The following is a 22,248-nucleotide window of genomic DNA, read 5'->3' as shown; positions in this document are numbered from 1 at the left end:
AAGAACAGAGCTGTTACTTGTGATGGGAAAGGAGACAGAAGTGAGCCTTGCTGTTAGTCACACTGTCCAGGATCAATGACACTCTGCAATAGCATCAAGGAGTCAATTCACATGTACAAATGGGTTCTCCCCATTGGCTGCTGCCGAGTTCAATGACAACTGTTTGCCTTAACTATAATTGTACTCAATTCCCAGAAAGAGAATAATGACTTTTTACAAGCTTTTTAGGTTGTTTTACTTTTAGAATGTTTGCAGAAAGAACATCCCCAATAGTCAATTTTTATGCAGACAGACACCAATCTAACTTGTATTGCTTAAGTGATTATGTATATGGAGGCTATAGCCAGGACACTTAATTCTTTTTTTTTTTTCCAACTTCTGGACTGATTAACTTGAAAAATAAATATCGACTAAAGCAAGGACTTATTGCCTTGATGTTTTTATTTTCTAGAGCAGATATCACCTTGAAATCCACATCACTAGCTTCCATGAAGGTTTGCTGTGAACTTTTTGTTCCTATTTGTAATCTACTTTCCAATTAATGCTGCAACTGCATTCAGTGTATGTCTACAAGCGGCTCTGTAGGGGTTAGAAAGCTGAGATTAACATACAGCAGTCACTTTAGGAATATTTTCCAGCAACAAAGATGAAGTAGGATTGAGATATTAGGTTTTTTTTTTTTTTTTTTTTTTTTTTGGTGGCGCTGGGGATTGAACCCAGGGCCTCGTGCATAGAAGGCAAGCACTCTACCAACTGAGCTATATCCCCAGCCCAGATTGAGATATTAGGGAGGAGTTTGACTTTACTGGTGAAGCTGAAGTTGACCTGCTTGCTGTTCAGCTGCAAGACCACCCACACAACCCATGTTCCCATCCCAGATGCTGTTTTCACCAAGCATACCGGTAGACTTACTGGAAATAAAGACTAACTGCCTTTGAAATCAACTTGAAGGTTTTCTTTTCTCTCCTTTTGCTAGAGGTTTGAGCTCCTTCTAATAAAAATCTTGGCCAGCTGTTTTTTTTTTTTAGTCCCTTGGTGATGAGAATAATATTGCTCCCAGGTACATCTCATTTAATGGTATAATAGTATGAAGCTCTAATTCTTAGACATTCTTATTTTGAGTTAAAAATTTCTCCAGTGCTTGTCTTCTTGGGTGATAAAAGAAAAAAAAAATGAAAGGAAAGCAAACAATTGTACTTCCTGTTTGCTAGAAGTTAGAAGTTTATTGGAATCTTGATTATTCCATGCATATTCCTTATACATTCATTAGGTTATAAAGTGAAAGTGGGAATTTTGGAGAAAGAAAATTCAAATCTGGGCTTCAGAGTGTTTTTGACATTCAGGACCTCTATGGGTCTTATCCTAGAGGCATTTAGCTTGCATCTTTATATCTTTGTTTCCCCACCCTACTTTTAGGTTAGCAAGTATAAAGAGATAACAGAATTATGAATGACAGCTGGCTAGGACGGGTAGTGGTTGTTATAGTTTTTGTGTATGTGTGTGTGTGTGTATGTGGGGGAATTGCAAAAAGGAACAGGGAGACCCTAATCTTTTTCTTCTTATGATTTGGGAAGAGAAAATTCTGCCACCATTCCTCCCCTCCTCTTCCCTTGCCCCCATAATTGCACAATTAGATCCATCTCTTGTCTCTCATTTTAAATACCCAGCTGCTTCTCTGAGCTAGAGGCTCTGGTGACATCTTTTAGTACCATGGACATTTTGGTTGGGAAGGAATATCAGCCTCCAGAAGCCATGTTTCTTTGTTGAGCCTCAGCAGAAATCATCCTGCCCCATGGCTCCTCTTTGTGAGATAGAACTGAAGAGGGCCCTTCAGGTTTAAGGAAAAGAGAAAGAAGTTGACCTTTTATGGGACAACATGAGTAGCACCTAAGTTGGAGTCAGAGGCCTGGGAATCAGATAGAACAGGTGTGAGAATCTGACGGTATTGAACTCCCTTGCTGTTTAAAATCCCAAAACCTTTAGGGAAATAAATTTCAATTATAATCAAGCCTACCAAGGCTATGAACAAATGTCTCTGTCCTCTGACTGTCAACCCTGACTGTCAAATGAGTGGGTGAGATTGTGATGGAATGTAAAGTTCTTTTCAGCTCTTATAATCTGAGAATCTAAGCTTCATGTTGAATTAAAGAGTTCAAAATCAGGTTTGAGTTGAGGGTGGGGGAAGAGAGACTGTGTTGTTATTAAGACCCTTTGTAAAAATCCTTTTGAAAGCATTTACCCTGAACTTGAAAGTGATTTACTTTCTCAAACAGTAGCAAAGCTTTCTAACCAAAGGACTTCTATTCAGTATGTAAGGTGGAGGGAACAGTGTGTGACAGACTAAAGTGAATGCTTTATGTTTGGGTGGGTTTGAACATATCTAAGGTGACTATTACTTTGATGAAGTCTTTTAGGAGGAGTTACAGGGATGAAAGCACAAATTTGTATAGCATAAGCTTATAGAGTGTGTTTAACTGACTTAGATATTGCCACAGAAGCAATACTACTCAAAGGAACTGGGTTCGCTTAAAACAAAACCCACAGAAGCTACACAATTGAGGCCTGAGGATATTAAAAACATTACTAGTGACCAAGAAGGGGAAACTACAGAATCATTGATCCTCTAGTTTGATGGGTTTCATTTTTTATAATGAAATCCTTTATTGTTCTCTAATTCCCTGAGCCTCAACACATCCTATAATTTCTCTCTTCACCACCATTATTAAGCAATAAACAGTTTTGGTTAATGAAATATTCTAGTCCATGGGGACCTGTCATACACATCATGCATAGAATGCCAATTGAAAGGAACTTTTTAAAATGAAAAGACATACTGGTATTTTTTGTTCATTCTGAAAAATTTAGGTGCTGTTAACAAAAGAAGAGAAAAATTATTTTAGGCAACAACAACAACAACAACAACAAAATCAACACATATACCACACTCCAAGACAAACAAAACCCTGCAAAACCCCAAAACAAAATATGTTCATTATAAGAAGTTTGAAATAGATTATATTAGTTGAGGAACTATTTTAGTAAATTAGATTTGAACAGATGGCAAGGGTTTAAATTAAGGTAGAGGTAGTAGACATGCACAGAGGGAGAGTGATAGGGAAATAAAATTTAGGAAATAAAATTTATTGGCCCCAGTTATATGATAGAGAGGGCAGAGAGGGAGAACAGAGAGGAGTCGGGATGTTCCTTAAGCTTTGCTTTGGAAGACTGAGTGGATACTTACCAGTGCCACTTATTGAAGCAGAGGCCATGGACATAAAAGCTTGCTTTGGGGAAAAAATGACAACTCTTACTTTGGCATTTTTGCATTTGAAATGTATATGGGCATCTTTGAATGAAAAGCCTAGTACACAGATGAATATCCAGTTAAACTGATCTATAGTACGTGATTTATGGCTAAAGATGCAGGAATGAATGGGATTTCCAAGGGATACAGTAGTCAAAACAGTATTCCTATGGACTCTCCATTCAAATGATAAAATAGATTAGAATAGAATATTATTCCAGGAAAAGGAGGTTTTTTGGAAGTTAAAGGAAAGGCTTTTTTTTTTTTTTTTGGAGGAAAGTAAGAAGAGTAGTGCAAATATCCCAGATAAGTCAAGTAAATTAAAGATCTAAAAAGTAACTCTCACAGCAGAGCACTTCCTTTACAGTCCCCTTGTTTCTCTAAGGTGCAATTCCCATGTACTTATACCTATTCTCTCATCTCTTTCTTTTACCAATAGCAATAGCTGTTAGACCATTTTTCTGGACTGGAGCTTATATATTAACAAATACGACCACTGGAGCAGGATGAGATTTGGACTCCTTCTCCTTCCTCTTCTACCTAAGACAATAAAATGGAAAGCAGGGTTCAGTGTGTCTGCTCTATAGACTCAAACTTATCCTTGGGTTGACTGGTCCTGAGGAGGTAGGAAGTTTATAAACTCTCTTGGTTCTCACATCTAAGCCATATTTTTCAATATTAGCTTCATAATTTTTTCTTCCTTCTCTTCTGATGCAGAATTCCATAAAGCAGAAATGTACTCTTTCTTCTCCAGGATATATAAAGAACTCAAAAGACTTAACACCTAAATAAATAAATAATCCAATCAATAAATGGGCAAAGGAACTGAACAGAAACATCTCAGAAGAAGGTATACAATTGAAAGATAAACTATATGAAAAAATGTTTAACTTCTCTAGTAATTAGAGAAATGCAAATCAAAACTAAGATTTCATCTTACTCCAGTCAGAATGGCAATTATCAAGAATACAAGCAATAATAAGTGTTGACGAGGATGTGAAGAAAAGGTACACTCATACATTGCTGGTGGGACTGCAAATTGGTGCAATCTCTCTGGAAAGCAGTATGGATATTCCTTAAAACACTTTGAAGGGAACTACCATTTTACCTAGCTATCCCCCTCCTTGGTCTATACCCAAAGGACTTAAAATCAGCAGACTATAGTGACACAGCCAGTTAATGTCCATAGCAGTTCAATTCACAATAGTTGAACTGTGGATGCAAATTAAATGCCTTTAAAAAGATGAATGGTTAAAGAAACTGTGGCACATATACAAAATGGAACATTACTCAGCACTAAAAGAGAATAAAATTATGACATTTGCAAGTAAATGGACGGAGTTGGAAAATACCATGCTTAGTGAAGTAAGCCAATCCCCAAAAGCCAAAGGCCAAATGTTCTCTCTGATAAGTGGATGCTGATCCATAATGGAGGGTGTGGGGAGAATGGAGGAACTTTTATTGGACAAAGGGGAGGGAGGATAGGGAGGGGAAATGGGGGCACGAAACATGGTGGAATGAGATGAACATCATTACCCGGGGTTCATGTATGACTGCACATATGGTGCAACTCTGTATTCTATATAACCAGAAGAATGAAAAGTTGTGCTCCATTTGTGTACCATAAATCAAAATGCATTCTGTTTTCATGTAAAACTAATTATAAAAAGAAAAAAGAAAAATATACTTTCTTGTGCTCCACCAAACCTTCCAAAAATAAATAGTAAACTTGGCAATTATAATCTCCTTGTTGTTCTCTGTGTAAACAGTTTTAGTCAGATTTTAGAGCACTGTAGAATGAATAGGGAGAGAGGAAATAGGCTGTGAATAAATATATTCTTTTAGGAAACACGAATTCAAGGAAGAAGATGCTTGCTATAGGAGATGTAATGTCATGGAAGAGCTTTTATTTTAAAAATCACACGTCAAATGCTTGATTGTGTATTGGAAAATAAGCCATGGTAAAGATTTAGGAGAAAAGAAGTGGCAATAAAGATGAATCAAAGTCTCTGAGACTTTGGGGTTGAAATTGAGAACAAGGCTTGACCATGGTTAGAGAGAAGGACAAACACATCCTGTGAAACAAGAGGGGCCAAGAAAAGGATAGGCTTGACTGAAATTAGTTATCTATGGTCTTCTGGGAAGTTAATTGAGGAGAGAAAATTATAACTGTGGTTGAGAGAGTTCACTCATCTTCACGAGTCTCTGTCATAGAAAATGAAATGTAACCCTGGGGCACTGAAAAAGACTTTGGAAGTTGTTAGAGATTGGATTATTAGACTTAATTCTTTGCTTCAGTTTGTGGTGATATAATCATACACTTTGCTACATACAAGGCCTCTGCATTTTGGGTAAAGTGTACATCCTACTGGAATTGGGCACCTTCATGGGACTTGGTTTGGACATGGCATGCTGGTCGGTAAATGTGAGCAGAGGACTTGTATGTGCTTGTGTTTGGCTTGATCAGCATGAAAAGATCGTCTGTAAGTAGCCACTACACCTTCAGACTGGGCTTCAGAATAACTATACACAAAGCATAAATGATCCCAACCCATAGCTGTGGATCCTACTGAATACCGTTTTGAGAAGACGGACCACAGATCAAATGTTCCAGCCTGCCCTCAGGCATCACTCAGAATATGTATAATTATTCTTCTGCAGGAAAGTCCTTCATATACATGAAGACTCCGTCTTATGTCTTTTTTTTTTCAGATTAGATATCATCATTAGTACTTGAATTCTATTCTCACACTTTTCTCCAGTATAACACTAATCTACGAGTGTAGTTTTTAGATTTTCTCTTTCTTTAGATTGATTTCTCTGGAGGCTATAAGCACTTGGATTCACACAAGGGTTGGGAGAATGTATAAGACCACATTTCTTGGTAGAGTGGACACAGTGGTCACTGTTGTCTTCCCAGAAATGGAAATGGACTTCTTTGTAGCTGCTCTGAGAAACAGGACCAGAAAGCAACTTGCTAGGAAACTAGAACAATCAGGGTCTAGTTAGGAAATGAACCTTTTCAATTTTTTTAACAGAGATAATTTCATATAAACAACTGATAAAGGGTATTGAAGAACTGAAAAAGAGCAAGAACTGAAGTACCACAGTAGGGAGAAATGGCAGAAATCAGCTACCAGCCCTTGGGCAGGGAAAAGACTGATTTCCAGAGTCCCAGTCCCAGGGTCGCAAAGCTAACAGAGGGTGGACTTGAAGGATTAGTTAGATTCAACATCTTCATATGTAAGACCATGTCTCGTCCATTCTCATGGCTATGTGACAAGTGTGTATGTATGTGGGAAGGAATTGCTTTCCTAGGCCAACCTGGTGAGGTCTGAGCTGCCCAGCTGCACAACTCTGGCACATGACATACTCAGGCAAGTGATTTTCTTCTCAGAAACGTGTCTTTAAATTTGCATGTTTTACTCTCATTCAGGAAAAGAAACAACCAATCATCCGGCTACCCATGAGAAACAAGGGGAGCAAAACTGCTGCTGTCTTTATTTTGCATTACTCCGTCATTGTCTTCCTTCCCCTGTGGCCTTCATTCCATTCTGGGTATCTGGCTTGTGTTGTTATCACTCTTCGAAAGGGGCTTGCTGTATGACACCTCACTGTTGCTAGAGCTACTGGCTACTCTCAGGTTCTTGTGTTGATTTCTTTGGGATATTTGATACCATTGGGTCTTCTCTCCTTGAAGCATTTCTTGCCTTTATTTTTATGGTTATGCAATATTATTTTATTCCCATGTCTTTGCACCTGAGCTTTCTTCTTCTCTGTCTTTTCCTCTCTATTTCTGTTTCATTTAGCTCTTCTGTCCATCATTTTTCACTAACATTTATTTCATTTTTATGAAAACTCAGCATGATTCTAGGCCTTGGAAAATTTACCTTCTCTAAGATATCTTGTGACCAAAGACATTGCCTCCAGAGCTGAATCCTATACCATCCATTGTCTCTGGAGAAAACATCTTTACCTATCATGCATTAACACCAATGAGTTCTCACACAAATTCTAATGCTCTTTCTCCAGTTATCTTCTGAATAGTTGGGCATTCCATAGGTGCCCTATGTGTGGTTCAAAATATTAAAATTATCTTTCTCCTCTCACTCTAGTTTTTTTTCTCTATAGGCTATCTCCTATGCTGAACAAAATTTATGGGAGGTCATTGTTTTGGACAAGCCTTCTGCACTAGGCCCTGGCAGACCAGACCAAAGCAGAATGCATCCACTTGTGTGAAGTGCCACCTGATCAAACTAAACTTTGAAATGGTCCAATTTTTGAGGGAATAGGAGATTGCAATCAACGTGATTCGGCATAAGAACTCCTTCTCCCTGGTTAAGCCTTTAAAGAAATTAGCTTCAAAATAACTGGTCCACAATCTGTTCTCTGTTTCTGCTTTCTTTAACCTATTTCTGCCTATACATGTAAACAACTCTGTTCTGGAACACTAATTCTATGTTCTAGAATGACATGTTTCCTGATTCTAGAATCACAACAAAATGGCAAATAGCTTTTTTATTTTATTTTTTCTTTTTAGATATACATGACAGTATAGTGTATTTTTACATATTTTACATACATGGAGTATAACTTCCCATTATTATGGTTGTACATGATGTGGAGTTATACTGGTAGTGTACTCATATATGAACATAGGAATGTTCAAAATTTATGTCCCAAAGTTATGTTCATTCTACTGTCTTTCTTAATTCCATGCCCCCTCCCTTCCTTTCATTCCCCTTTATTTAATCCAATGAACTTCTATTCTACCCCCTTACTGTTTGTTAGTATCTGCATATCAGAGAGCACATTTGGACTTTGGTTTTTTGGGTTTGGCTTATTTCACTTAGCATTATAGTTTCCAGTTCCATTCACTTGCTGCCAAATGCCATAATTTCATTTTTCCTTATGGCTGAGTAATATTCCATTGTGTATATGTATCACATTTTCTTCATCCATTCATCTGTTGAAGAGCATCTAGGTTGGTCCCATATCTATTTTGAATTAAGCTGCTATAAACATTGCTGTGGTTGTATGATCTTAGTATGTGGATTTTAAGTCCTTTGGGTAAGTACCAGGGTGTGGGATAACTGGGTCTAATGGTAGTTCCATTCCAAGTTTTCTAAGGAATTTCCATACTACTTTCCAGAGTGATTGCACAAATTTGCAGTCCCACCAGTAATGCTTGAGTGTACCTTTCCCCAGATATCTTTGCCAGCATTTATTATTACTTGTATTGCAAGTAGGTCTTTAAGTTTGTTGTATCATTTTTGGTGCCTACTACTACTATTTTCTAAAATTCCAGTTAGATTGTATGTTTCTGGAGGCAAATTTATCACCTTTCTTTCCTATCACTTTTCATCCACTTGAAGTTCCTGGGGGTAATGAGGAAAATATAACATATTCAATAAATAATCTTCCTATCCACAAATTTGTCCAAGAAATACTTCATATGTGGCTTTCATGGGCCTGATGGGCACTGCAGGTGCAGAGGTGTGCACACATCCCTTTCCTTTCTATTAATTGTAAATTAAAAAAAAATTTTTTTCCTTTGAAATACCTTAATCAGTTTCTTCATCATGATCAATTAACCTTTCTGTTCTTCTTCTGGGAACACTGAATTTCAAAATCCAAAACTAAAATAGGTATATGTGTGTTTGTTTGTTCAGGTGGTGCCCAGGTTGGTTTCATTTATTTTGCATAGCTTATTTTGTAGCCTTTCATTGGTTTGCAAAGCAAAGTCAAAACATTTTGTCTTTAAATGATTGGAAGGCATAACTCAACATAAGGCAAACAACATAATATTGGGCAAAGGATTTGGATAAACATTTCTCAAAAAAAGATATACTAATGGCCAATGAGTACATGAAAAGATGACAACATCATTAGTCATCAAGGAAATACCAATCAAAACCACAATGAGATACCACTGCACATCTACAAGAGTGTAATTTTAAAAAATGGGAAATAAGTGTTGGTGAGGATGGTGAGAAATATGGACCCTCTGCACTGCTGGTGGGGAATGCAGAATAGTGTAGCAACTGAGAAAACGGTTTGGTGGCTCCTCAAAAATTAAAAACAGATTTTCTATATTACCCAAGAATTTTATAGGTATATATCCAAGAAAGTAAAACACAGGTCAAGCCAGAAACATTTACTTGACTGTTCATAGGAAATTATTCACAACATTCAAAATCAACCCAACTTCCAGAAACTGATGAATGGATAAAAATACAGCATATTGATACAATAGAATATTGCATAGTCATAAAACGATTCTGCTACATGGATGCACCTTGGAAAGATGCTAAGTGAAAACAGCCAGACACAAAATGTCACATCTTGTATAATTCCACTTAGAAGAAATGTCCAAAAGAGGAAAATCCATAGAAGCAGGAAGTAAATTAGATGTCCTGAGGACTGAGAGGGAGGGGACAATTGTTAATTATTTAACTGTCTAATTGATACAGGGTTTCTTTTTGGGTGGAATTCATGGTTATGGTTATACTACATAGTAAAGGCATTGCATTCCACACAAGGGTACACTTTTAAAGTGTTTTAATATTTTATTGTGTATATTTAAGGTATACAACATGATGTTATAGTATGCATATAGATAATAAAATGGTTACTGAGGTGAAGCAAATTGACTTATCCATCATCTCACATAGTTATTTTATTTATTTATTAGTGTGTGGCAAGAACAGCTAAAATCTATTCATTTAGCAAAAATCCAGTATGCAATAGAGTATTTTTAGCTATAGTCCTCACCTTGTACATTAGATCTCTAGCCTTGTTCATCTACATATCTGCTAACTTGTATCATTTAATCTATATCCCACCTGCCAGGTCCCAACCACCATTTTATTGTCTAACTTTGCATATTTGACTTTTTTTAAGTTTCCCTGAATTGTACAATATGATGAATTTTGTATGATGTGGATTTTACCTCAACAAAACAGAGATTGGAAAGGAACTGATTGAGATGGAGACAATGAAGACATAGAAGAAGGGATAACATGAAGAATGGTTGAATAAGTCAGGGACTTGACTCACTGATAATAGAACAGGGAGTAAAACCAAACTTCTGTAGCCATTCTTCCATTAGTAAATCCTTTTAAAAACTTTTATTAAAAATGAAAGTCTACAGGGAGGAAAAAGGATTTACTATGCATTGGAAAACATCAAACAGAAAGCTATTAAAAAGCTTTTCCTGACAATAATTAAACGAGTCACTATATCCTGATCACCGTGATTGGTGTCACCAATGAGTCTTTCTTGTTAAGTGTTTTTCCCTCTTAATAATCCCATAATCTTATTCGCACAGATTCAAAAGTGAGAATTAAAGCAACACTGATTTAAACAGGCAGCTTGAAGACATAGAACATATTCTAATCTAATTTTCCTGTCCAGAGGAGACCAAGATGTAAGTAGGGAAGGACATGATTAAAGTAAGAGTAAATACTCCAATGTTCTGGGCTTGCCTTTAAAGTGCTACTGCTTCCTATTTCTGTTCAGTCCAGAGTATGGGAATGCCAAAGGCTAAATGGAAACTCCTGTCCCCACTGGGATGTTCCCAGTGTGACCATGGCTTATGGTCTAAAGGACGGAGGGCTGTGTCTTCCCGTGTGCTCCCTCTAGAACTGAATGGCCACTAGTAGAAAGTGGCAAGAGCTAAGTGACCCTCTGAATGTAGAATGATGTTGGGAAGCAAGGGTGGGGACATAATGACCAGGGGCCTGGCTTCTATAGTGTCGGGAAGGGTGTGGCTGGAGCTGACATGCAGTTGGTTTGCCTCAGGACTGCCACAGACAGCGTGAAAATACTGGTTGGTAAGTGTCTGATGACTTGAGCTTCTACACTGTCCTGCCCTGCTCCTCGCAAGCCAGAAACGAGAGAGTTAATGTGTGGCTTTGCAGGAAGCCTCCAATTCCCGGAGTTAACACCTGGCCAGGGCTATTTTGGATGGCTTTCTGCCTATGCAGTACCATTTGCTAAGGATATTGAATATCACCCCAGAATAGAGCTCCCTACAAGTGAATCCTTAAGACCTTGATATTCCATTCTAACCTCAGTTCCTGAATTAGGAAACACATTCTTTCCTGGTAACCCAGACAAGCCACCCTAGTATTTAGGTTATCCAATTTAGATCTTCATCTGATTAGAGGGTTTTGTGATGTTTAAAATGGTTTTATGATTTTTACAGCAGAAAAAAAATTATAGAAATTTTTATTGTTTCATGCCGAGCCACTAAAAATTTCTGTTTCTTCTAACTAGGCTGAGGAAGATTAGAAATTTGAGGGACATACTTTAAAATCTTTACTTTGTCTGTCATCAGGCAAAAATTCAAAAAGTCTCTCACAGGCTTTTTTTTTGTTTTTAAATTCTTCTTTTTGATTCATGAATTCACATTTCAAATAAACCTCAGGTGTTCAAACTTTCAGATTGAAAGTATGACCTTAATGATGTTTCTTTGCATTTGTTTTATTTTCTAAAAATTATTTAGCTTGATACCATCAAAAGTGAGAATAAATAAATAAACAGTAGTTGGAACTTGTTATTGTATTTTTCCTTTCTAGTTCAGTTTTCTTAATCACAATAAATTGGGTTGGTCCATTGCTAGTGAAAAACACACAAGCCTTTCTGGGTTGTGGGTGGAGTTAAGAGAAATTAAGCCCTCTGAAGGAGGCAGGTGTTGGTGTTGGTTGGTTGAAAATTGGTGGGGACAGAATGGTTTGATCCTGGCTTCCATCCAACTGACAGATCTGCAGATTGCTGGGAACAAAAACATGGGCATGGCCAGCTCCCTGAGCTCAAGTAGTCTTTGCGCAGGACTTTTATAAAGTGGAACAAAGGAGAAAAACCATTTATTCCTTTCCTTTTATCTTTTCTTAGCTGAGAAGTATGTGAACTTGGTAATTATTTTATGTTCTTAAAAATTTCAAGAGAATTAGCTTATTCTTCTAAAGAACACTGAAAAGAAGAGAAAATGCTGTTAATAACAAATGATTTCCATCTTCCTCATTCTAGAGAAGATTTTAATTGATTCTCAAAAAAAAAATATGGCAGGAACTCTAAATGCTATCTTGGACCTTGAGGAAAAGGACTAGATGATGGGAGAGCAAAGGAGTGTGTTGGTGTTGCCTCTGGTCACTTTACGTAAGCACAGTACCAGCTTCAGTATTGCTTACCTTCTGAATTTTTAATGTGAATGAGAAGGAAATTATATTTTGCTTAAGCCACCTGTGTTTTAGATTTCTTAGTTAACAAAGCCAAACCGATTTTTTTTTTCTGCTTTGAAGAATTAGGTCTTTGTTATGGTTTTCTGTTTCTCTACAGCATTACATCCTTTTCAGTTCATTTCATAGATCCCACTGAACATCGACTCTACATCAGGCATTGTCGAAAGCACTGTCTATTCAGTGGTTAGCCAAAGGAAGTTTCTACCATCTGAAGCATAGTGGAAAAGATAGACAATAAAGTGTGAGAAATAATCATTTGTTTCCTGTTTTTATTACCTTTGTTCCTCTCCTGTCTACATTGAATTGTGACCTATATATGTTCTTCGTTTCATGTCTTAGAGTCAGACTAAGGGACCATATAACTTTATTATTTCCTGGAATGACTTTCAAAAGTCATCGGCATAGGTGACTTTCAAAATGAGGACTCTGTGATGCTGGTTATCTTTCCACATAAAATTTAGAAAATCTTGTTTGAAAAGCCGATTTTAATAGCTAGTATATAATCTAGTATATAATCTTCAATTTGAGGATTGTCTTTCCTTGTATAGGGTCTCTGTGTGTGTGTGTGTGTGTGTGTGTGTGTGCATCCACACACGCATGCTTGACTTCTGGTGGTTGTGTTCCTTTTGTGATTTAACAGGTGCTAGGATTTGCTTTTGTCTTTACTCTGCCTCTGCTAAAAATCCATATTTGTTCCCTAATTGCTTTTTTTTTTTTAATGACCCTCAGCCATTTTATGGCTTTCCTAATTAGGTATTCTCTAACTCACTGGTTGTGAGAATGATAGCTCAAGACTACTCTCTCACTCAAGATGTCTGTGGGGACTATGGAGGAGGGAGACGATGGCCCTGTAACCATTGGCTCTGTTAGTTGCGTGGGTCCTCAGAGGCTCCACCTAACACGCTGATTTCTTCCCTTGTGGGCTCCCACTGATGCTGTAACTCCTATAACCTAACCTAGTCCTGTGGCTCACTCACCTCTTCACAATAGCACGTTGCTCAAGGAGAGAAGCAATATTTTGGCCATGAAAGCAAACTAAGAAAGGACACTTGGAGTTTATCTTAAAGACAGAAAATAATTTATTTTCTGTCTTTATTTCAAAAAGTTTAGCCCCTGCTGAAACAATCTGAAAAAAAAACCAGTGGCATCGGGTCCATTAAATTCAAGAAACCATAAATTTCAGTTATTGGCACAAACATTAAGTATCTTGATATGTAGAGCTACAGTCTGATAATATTGCTAAATTTGGGTTCTTCATGACAAGATATTGAGAAATCCATGAAATTTATGACGTATTAGGGCAATGTGCTATGTCACTTAATTGATGAAAAATCCATCCTCTTTGAATCATGTTATGAAAACTGCTAGCAAAGAAATAAAAGGAGTCCAAAGTTCAGGACAGATGAGTGGAAACTTTGGGGACAAACACTGATTAGACTGTAGAAACCCTTTTAAAATGTCAACCTCCTCTTCTGGGGTGGTGGGGGTTGTCAGTTCTTGCAAACTCGAGGTTGTGGGAGCAGCTTCACGGGTGCGGGAGGCTTGGCCATCCAAAATAGAAAATCTAGGTTTGCCTGGATTCAAGCAGTTTTCTTTGTACACCCACCTTAATTCTCCCAGTCCTTACAGGGGTCAATAAGTAGAAGAGAAACAATGGTTATGAAAAGAGTTTTTTGAGTAAGATTTATGTGGTAATGGAGCTGGTGTGCAATTCTAAATGCTTGTTCTCTTTTATATTCCATATTTTCTGTCTACTGTTAAGTTTTGGGTATTCTGCCTAGATTTATAGTTTTCCATCATAGATTCCATTTCTCCCATTGTCTTTCTCCTCATTATGGGTCATCTGTTCCTGCTTCTTTCATGCCTAATGAGGCATGCCCGATATTGTGAATTTATCTTTGTAGGTGATAGATATTTTTGGATTCCTGTATGTGATATTGAACTTTGTTACAGTGCACACAGCTAGGTGAAAACAGTTGGCTCCTTTTGGGTGTGGTGGGATCAGAACATCCTTTAGATTGGGGCTGTTTTTCCCCACTAGGGAGGCATTACTCTTCTGATTATGCTGCTTAATGCCCATGAAGGGTGAGGCTCTTCACTCGAACCAGTGAGAATAAGAATGATTCCTAGTCCTGTGTGAGTACCGAAGATTGTCTCCTCTGTTCCTTTCTCATGGTTCTTTTTTCTTGTTGCGGTTGGTTTCTTTATTTGTATAGATTCAGTTGAAGACTCACAGAGGACCTTTTGCAGATCTCTAGGGCTCTGTCTGTGTGCAGCTCTTCCTGGTTGCTCTATGAACATTGGCTGTCTTAGTTTCCCTAGGCAACCAGTTCCATCTCCTCAACTCAGGGAACATATAGGTCCAGCTGGGTTCCCAGGATCCCCCTTGGTGAAAACTTTCCAGGCAATAAGATGTAATACACGTATGGCTCATCTTATTTTTTCCTTATTTTAGAGATCATTGTTCCGCACCATCTGATATCCAATGACTAAAAGCCACATTTTGCCTATTTTGTGGTAGTTATCTCAAAACTGTTTTGAAGTTGTTTCAAGTTTCTATTTTGTTTACTCTGTCTTGTCCAGAGCGGAGGTCCCATTGTTTCATGTATTATAGCAGATAAATTCCCTCTGAGTAGACATACTGTCCTCAACAGGGATCTTGCCTCAGTGTCCTGGTGTCTGAGAGGGATTAAAGAAGTAACTCACTCTGGTATAAACTCTGTTCTTATCTATGTAATCACACTGTCTCACTAGTCTCATCTCCTCATTGAGGCATGGTCCCAGGTTGAATCCCTGAGTAGGTTTGTTCTTTGCTTCATTCATTAATCTTTCTTTTATTTATCCCTTTGCTATACGTTACTTAACTTTCATGTAATCGTTTACATTAACCTCGATTACTGGAGAATTTCAGGGAATCAGTCAGTGACTTCCTTCTGGGAGTCTACATTATAGTTCCTGAGAATAGCAGATGATCCACATGGTTGATTGTGATGGTTGCCGTGAAGGAAAAGCACAGGTGGCACTATAAGAGTACATAAGTAGGTGCCTAACTTCACCTGGAGTATCAGGTTTCCCTGATACTGTCAGGAGGTGACTGCAAATTGGGACTGGCTAGGGATTATAAGATAGGACTGCTTTTTTGTTTTGTTTTGTTTTGTTTTACTAAAGGAGCTACACTGTTCCAAAATTAGCACAAAATCCAATGTCTGAAAAGAAAACATTTCTGACATATCACCCAGGACCTCAATTGCAGAGAAAGACAATCAAATGGGAAATGTCTAGCAGAACTTTACTGAATCATTAGACATACATGAAAATGATTAACATTATAATGTTAATATTTATTTTAGATTGTGGGACTCTGAATAATTTTTTAAAACTTCTCATTTCTCCAAATTTTCCAAAGTGAATCTGCATTGTTTCTATGATTAGGAATAACAACAACAAACCAGAAAACGAACAAAAGGGAGGAAGAGTAAAAGGAAAAAATATAAAACATAATTTAGGTGTTTAATAGGTGCATCCGTGTACGGATCCTGTAAGTACCACCTGGAGACATTATGTGTCATGTGGCAAAACATCAATGCTGTTTCCAAAGACACATTCTCAAGCATCAAATGAGTCATCTTACTAACCGTTTGGGAAACAAATTCAAAACAGAATCTTGCCTTCAACTTCTGTAGAGTGTGACGCTTGTCCAGTTTTTTAAGACTGGTCTTGAAGGACATGGGCAGATGTGCGTGGTAAGCTGGTGAGCCTCTTGGAGGATGCTTATCTCTTCCCATGGGTGTAGTTTCTTGGCATGTGGAAATCACAGCAACTCTGGTCCTGGAAGAATTGTGTGCCAATGTCACAGGGAAGGCAAATGGGGGAACATCTCTGTGTATGCTGCTATTTTTAAGCAAAACCATCTCCACAGAAACACGACTTTTCTAAATTTGGAGCTTTTAAACCATACTCATTTCTTTAGAGCTCTGCATGCAGACCTCTCGTGGGTCCAACTAGAGGAATAGGGGACCGATGTGAAGTTTGAATTATTTATTTATTGTTTGTGAAGAAAATGATATCTTTCTTGAATCATTTTTACTTCGTTTTCTTCATAGTTTTATGAAGATATAATTGATATATAAAAAGTATACATATTTAATGCATAGGTTGTGAGTAACTTTAACATACATGTATACTGATGACCCTTTATTGCAATCAAGATAATAGGCATATTCACCACTGCCAGAAAGTTTTTATGCCTCTGTGTGTGTATGTGTGTGTGTATTTGAGATAAGAACACTTAGTATGAGATCTAATCTCTTAATTTTGTTAACTATAGGTCATATTTTGTACAGCAAATCTCTAGAACTTATTGATTTGTACACCAAAAGTTTGTTCCTTGAATGACAATTCCCAATTCATACTTCTCTGAGCCTGTAGTTCTTTTCTTTATACTGTGCACTTGTTTTTGGTGAGCCCAATTCTCAGATAATGGTTTCCTTCTGCTCAGAAATCTTCTCAGGGAAGTGTTTGGTATATTGTGTGATTGGGTCATTCTTCATGCATTTATTCTATGAACACTTAAGGAATGGAAATATTTCCCAGACAGTGTGTTGTAAGGCACAAAGTCATGGGACTGTATTCCCAGCCAACTGTCTGGTACTAAAGATGGTCCCTTGACAAGTAGTTACATAAAGAATAAATTATAGTTGGACTAAGAGCTGTAAAGGATGGGTATGTGGTGCTCCAATACTTTATAACAATGAGACCTGCAACATTTTAGTGGTTAGGGCATGATGCTTAGATTTATAAAAAATACCTAGACTTATAAAATCTAATGTAGTTTAATTTAAGGACATCTGGAAGACTCTGTTATACCTCAAAATTATTTATGTATCTTTATGCCAAGATTTAAAGGTTTGATGTGCCTGTTATTTTTTTTCTAACACACATCCAAATGAAAATACCTTTTATCAGGTATTTTAATTTAAAAATTCATTTCTGAAATACCTAAAATGAACTCTTATGCCGCCACTGGGCCATTTACCCAACTGTGAACCCATATGCTCTGAGTGTTGATGCCTTTAAGTCATGTTGAATTTATGAACTAGGGCTCAGAACATAGGTGTGACATCCATACATGAGCAATACAGAAAAAGGAGAGTGATGGGAACTAGGGAAGAGACAGAAAAGATGCAGGTGATTGAGTACATAAAGGTGATATAGCCTGAGTTAGGGGAGACTCAAGGAAAAAGGATGGGGGAAAAAGTAGAAGGGGGATTCCTTTTAGTCCATGGTATGCCATCTCTCACTCCATTGGCCAAAAGTGAGCAGAGTTATTTCAAAGCTTCAAACCAACTCATCTTTTTTTTATGGGTTGGAGTGTTGAGTTCCTCTTTGGGGTATATCATTCCTTTGTTGTGTCTTACATATATGTAAAGGTATTTAATGGAAATAATGAGGTATATTTTTCACACTCTGGAACTTAGTTTATTGTCTGAAAATATAAACAGCTATTTTATTGAGCCACTAATCCATTTTGGAGACTTCACTGGCTTTTATAGTCTTTAAGAAGGTGGGGAAAGAGAGAAGAAAATGATTTTTCACATGTGAATTTTAGATTTGTGCCTATTAAGACTTTTCATATATGTGGAAAATTCCATTTTCCTGTTAGTACTCACTAGCAAAGTATGAGACCCAAAGAGAAAAATGAGAACTGGAGATTATCTTCCATCTACTGGAGAAGGGATCAGAAGAAGGAAAGTGGACTTGGCATGACACAATTCAAACTCTGTGTCTTTGTTAGTTTGCAAGGGGTGCTATAAAAAGAACCATACACCAGGTGGCTTAAACATCAGAAGTGCATTTTCCCACAGCTCTGGAGGCTGGAACTCTTGAGATCAGGGTGTTGACAGAGATGCATCCTTCTGACAGCCTTAAGGGAAAGACACGTTCCAGGCCTCTCTCTTGGCTTGTATATGGCTGTCTTCTCCCTGTGTCTTAAAAATTGTCATCTTCCATCTGCGTCTATATCCAAGTCTTTTCTTATAAGGACACTGGTCATATTGGACTAAGGTCCAACTTAACATCCTCATTTTAACTCAATTACCTCTTTAATGTTCCTATCTCCCAAAATACTCAAATTCTGAGGTACTTGGGGTTAGCATTTCAATGTAAAATTTTGGGGAGGACATAATTCAGATCATGACAATATCCTACACATTATTTCAGATGTGATAAGCTAGATTTTTTTAGAGTTTTCAGAGTTGATCACTTTGCAATTATTCTGTTGAGGCCATAGGTTAAGCCTATGGTCAGGGTTTCTCATGTAGTAAATGTCACTGTTCTGGAAGAGATGGATCCAGAGATAAGAAAGAAGAGTGATGGGTACTAGGGAAGAGAAGGAAAAGATGCAGGTGATTGAGTACATAGAGGTGATATAGCCTGAGTTGGGGGAGACTCAAGGAAAAAGCTGGGCACAGTGGCTCATGCCTATAATCCCAGTGGCTGGAGGTGGGGGAATACTGAGACAGGAGGATTGCAAGTTCAAAGCCAGCTTCAGCAAAAGCCAGGTGCTAAGTAACTCAATGAGACCCTGTCTCTAAATAAACTACAAAATAGGGCTGGGGATATGGCTTAGAGGTTGAGTGTCCCTGAGTTCAAACCCCAGTACCCACCCAACATCTAGAAGTCAAGGCAAGGATTAGGGAGAGAAAAAATCCTGGGCTTCAGGAAAGATGGGCCTGGACTTAGGGTTATAGAATTATCTAGAACATGTGGAAGGGGAACAAGGTAGAGATTATGTTTTGCAGGCATGAGATAGGCAAGGTGACACTGTAGGAAACACCACTGAGGAAGAGCCTAGGGCTCATGTCTCAGTGTATCACATATAGTATCAGGAATGGATAGGTGTAATATAATCCCCTTTTATTTTTCATGTAAAATTTTAGAATTTTGTGAAAAAACAATGAAGCTGAGTTTCTGTGCTATCATAAAGAATCAAAGGAGCATCTTTTCCATGCTGCAGCTTTTTCAGGGACACAGAGAGACTAATATTTCTCTAGTCCCATTACCCACACTCCTGGTATGGTCCTAGAGCTATCACAGCTTTAGGGCAGGGACCATAGCTTGAAGGTTGACGAAGAATTAGAGCAGGAAGAGCAGAATAGACTCAGAAGTATTGATGGGTGCAAGTATATTATTTTGATATGCAATGTGGGGAGGTGCTAAATAATTGTAATTTTGGCGTTAATACCTATGTGGCCTCATCGTATTGCCATTAGCAATAAAGCTTTTGTGTAATTTTCTCAGGATCAATATTTCTTAAATCAGATGTATCAGTTACTACTCCTTTATTTGCTTTTGCAAGTTTTGGACTAGACTTTTGCAAGAGGTGAAAAACAGTTGACTTAAGTCATTTTAGTTTTGAATCTTTTAATAAAATCTCGGAGGCACTCAATACAGTCAAACTTCCTTGCATATCAACTGTTGCCATAATTCTTGTTCCTTTCTGTTCCAGGAACCCACCTAAGAACACGGGGGCATTTAGCTGTCAGGGACTCATCAGTCTCTTTCAATTTGGATGGGACTTGCACATCCTGCAAGCTCTTAAGAACATGGATTTTTACTTTTAAAGGATGACTTTTAATTCGGGCCTGTCCATGTTTCCCCATGACTGTCCTCCAGTGCAGATTGGAATTTAGCAAGGTGTTCAATGTGATCCCTGTCATCAGGCTGCCACTGCTTCTAGGCCTTCTCAGAAAGGGCCAGTAGGTGTGTGTGCATACACACATCTATACCAATGCCAATTCGCATATTTATCTGAATGTATTTGTCAAAAAGCCTATGGGGCTTTAAATCCAGTGTAATATTTAAAGGTTCTTTTTAGCCTCCTTTCTCCATGGTTGTAAAATCCCTTTATAGACAAGCTGGTTCCTGTTATTCTGTATATTTTTACTTATCTGCTCTTCAGTTGACTTATTTACCCAATCTTCCAAGTATTCCTGTTATCTTCTCCCTTTGTCCCTCCATGTCCCATCATCTTGCCACAAGTATTCCTGTTATCTTCTCCCTTTGTCCCTCCATGTCCCACCATCTTGCCACAAATATTCCTGTTATCTTCTCCCTTTGTCCCTCCATGTCCCACCATCTTGCCACAAGTATTCCTGTTATCTTCTCCCTTTGTCCCTCCATGTCCCACCATCTTGCCAGCATCTTTGCCCCAAGATGGGAAACAAAGTTAATGAGAGAAGGGAAGGGAAATAAAGATCAAAAGTCCTGGGACACTTCTTTAAAGTCAGTTTGGGTTGGCTTTTCTGTCACTTTGCAGCCTAAAGCATGCTAACAGATGCAACCTGGAACATGCTATTGCATTATTCATTTGTAAATATGTCTGCTTCGCTGATTATGAACCCCTGAAAAAAAGGACAATACCTGAATCATCTCTCCATCTCTAGGGGTTTCCACAGTGCTTGTAACATGATAGGTGCTTGGTAATTGCATTCGGTGTCAGTAACATAAAAATGGCTAATAAATAATTGTCCTCCAGGAGCCAGTGGAAATAATACAATCAGATAAATTCTGCAATAGATACAAATGGGAAGTGGGATGGGCACATAAGAAGAAGGAGAAACCTAAATGGATTTGCCAACATAAACAGAAATCCGAGGTGTGTTCAGTCAAATATGCAAGCCATAAATGCCTTTATTTTGTGCAGAAAGTAATTAAGAGAAGCTGGTCAAATAACTACATGTCCTGAATGTGTGGGTTTGAATCAACATATGTCTTTAAATGTCTCTAAATGCCTATGACCCTATGGTCACTTTCTGTTTGCGTGTTCCCACTTCAAGTTTCTTGAATTGTCCTTTCCTGGATTTTCAAGATGCTCATCCTTGGCTCCATGCCTCTTTCTTTCTGATATTCACTTGATTCCATTCCTTGTAGATTAATTGTCTCAATTTATCTTTCTAGAAAATGACAGTGAAACTTTCCTTTGGAAAGCCTTTGCTAGGAATCCTAAGATCAGGTACTAGGCAGAAAGCAAAGGAGGAGAAAAAGGCACAAGGTCCAGAGAGTGTGGGCCATCGAGCCAGAACTGGACTCCAGGTCTCTGATCTTTCAGCTCCAGGGTTTTTTTTGAGGAGAAAACACTGAAAAGGAAGCGTGGAAGGGCAATTTGTACATTTCTATGGAATTTTGAGAATCTGGGATGAAAGCTAGTAAAATTATCTCACATTTCTGTGCCTCTAGCAACAGCCTCACTTCACATGGTTAAACTATGCAGTCAGACAAGAGAATCAGTTCACTCAAGTCACTCTTTCTGTCTTTATAACTTAAACAACCTGGTACGTGGCACTGATCAGGGCAACAGCAACCATGAAAAGGATCACTAGAAATAAAATATTAACTAATGCAGATCTGCTGTGTAAGTGGCTTGATGCATGGTAAATTGCATTTGCAGTTGGCCAAATGGAAAGTGATATATGTTGGGCACAAGAATAATAAATACAAGGAGAGATCAATTGAACTGAACTAAAGTGGTACGGCTTTGAAAGACGACTTAGAGTTATGTCCTCCAAACATGGCTAAAAAAAGGACTCAATTAAAAAGTAAATTGGAAAACTATAAAGTAGCTGACACAAATACAAGGTTAAGTTTATGGAAGTTATAAATGCTAAACAGTTTCCCTCTCCGATTCCAATTTCTACCCAC

General features: G+C 37.9%; 1 non-coding gene across 1 annotated transcript; it reads right to left on the bottom strand.

Moving 5' to 3' along the window:
* Positions 1-695: 695 nt before the first annotated feature.
* On the bottom strand, positions 696-768 carry Trnar-ucu (transfer RNA arginine (anticodon UCU)). The gene has a single exon. It is a non-coding gene; the product is annotated as a tRNA-Arg (tRNA).
* Positions 769-22,248: the final 21,480 nt, after the last annotated feature.

This window comes from Ictidomys tridecemlineatus, chromosome 4, assembly GCF_052094955.1.
Source record: "Ictidomys tridecemlineatus isolate mIctTri1 chromosome 4, mIctTri1.hap1, whole genome shotgun sequence".
Classification (NCBI taxonomy): domain Eukaryota; kingdom Metazoa; phylum Chordata; class Mammalia; order Rodentia; family Sciuridae; genus Ictidomys; species Ictidomys tridecemlineatus.
Note: the sequence above shows the minus strand (reverse complement) of the source record. Positions and strands in the feature narration are given on the sequence as shown.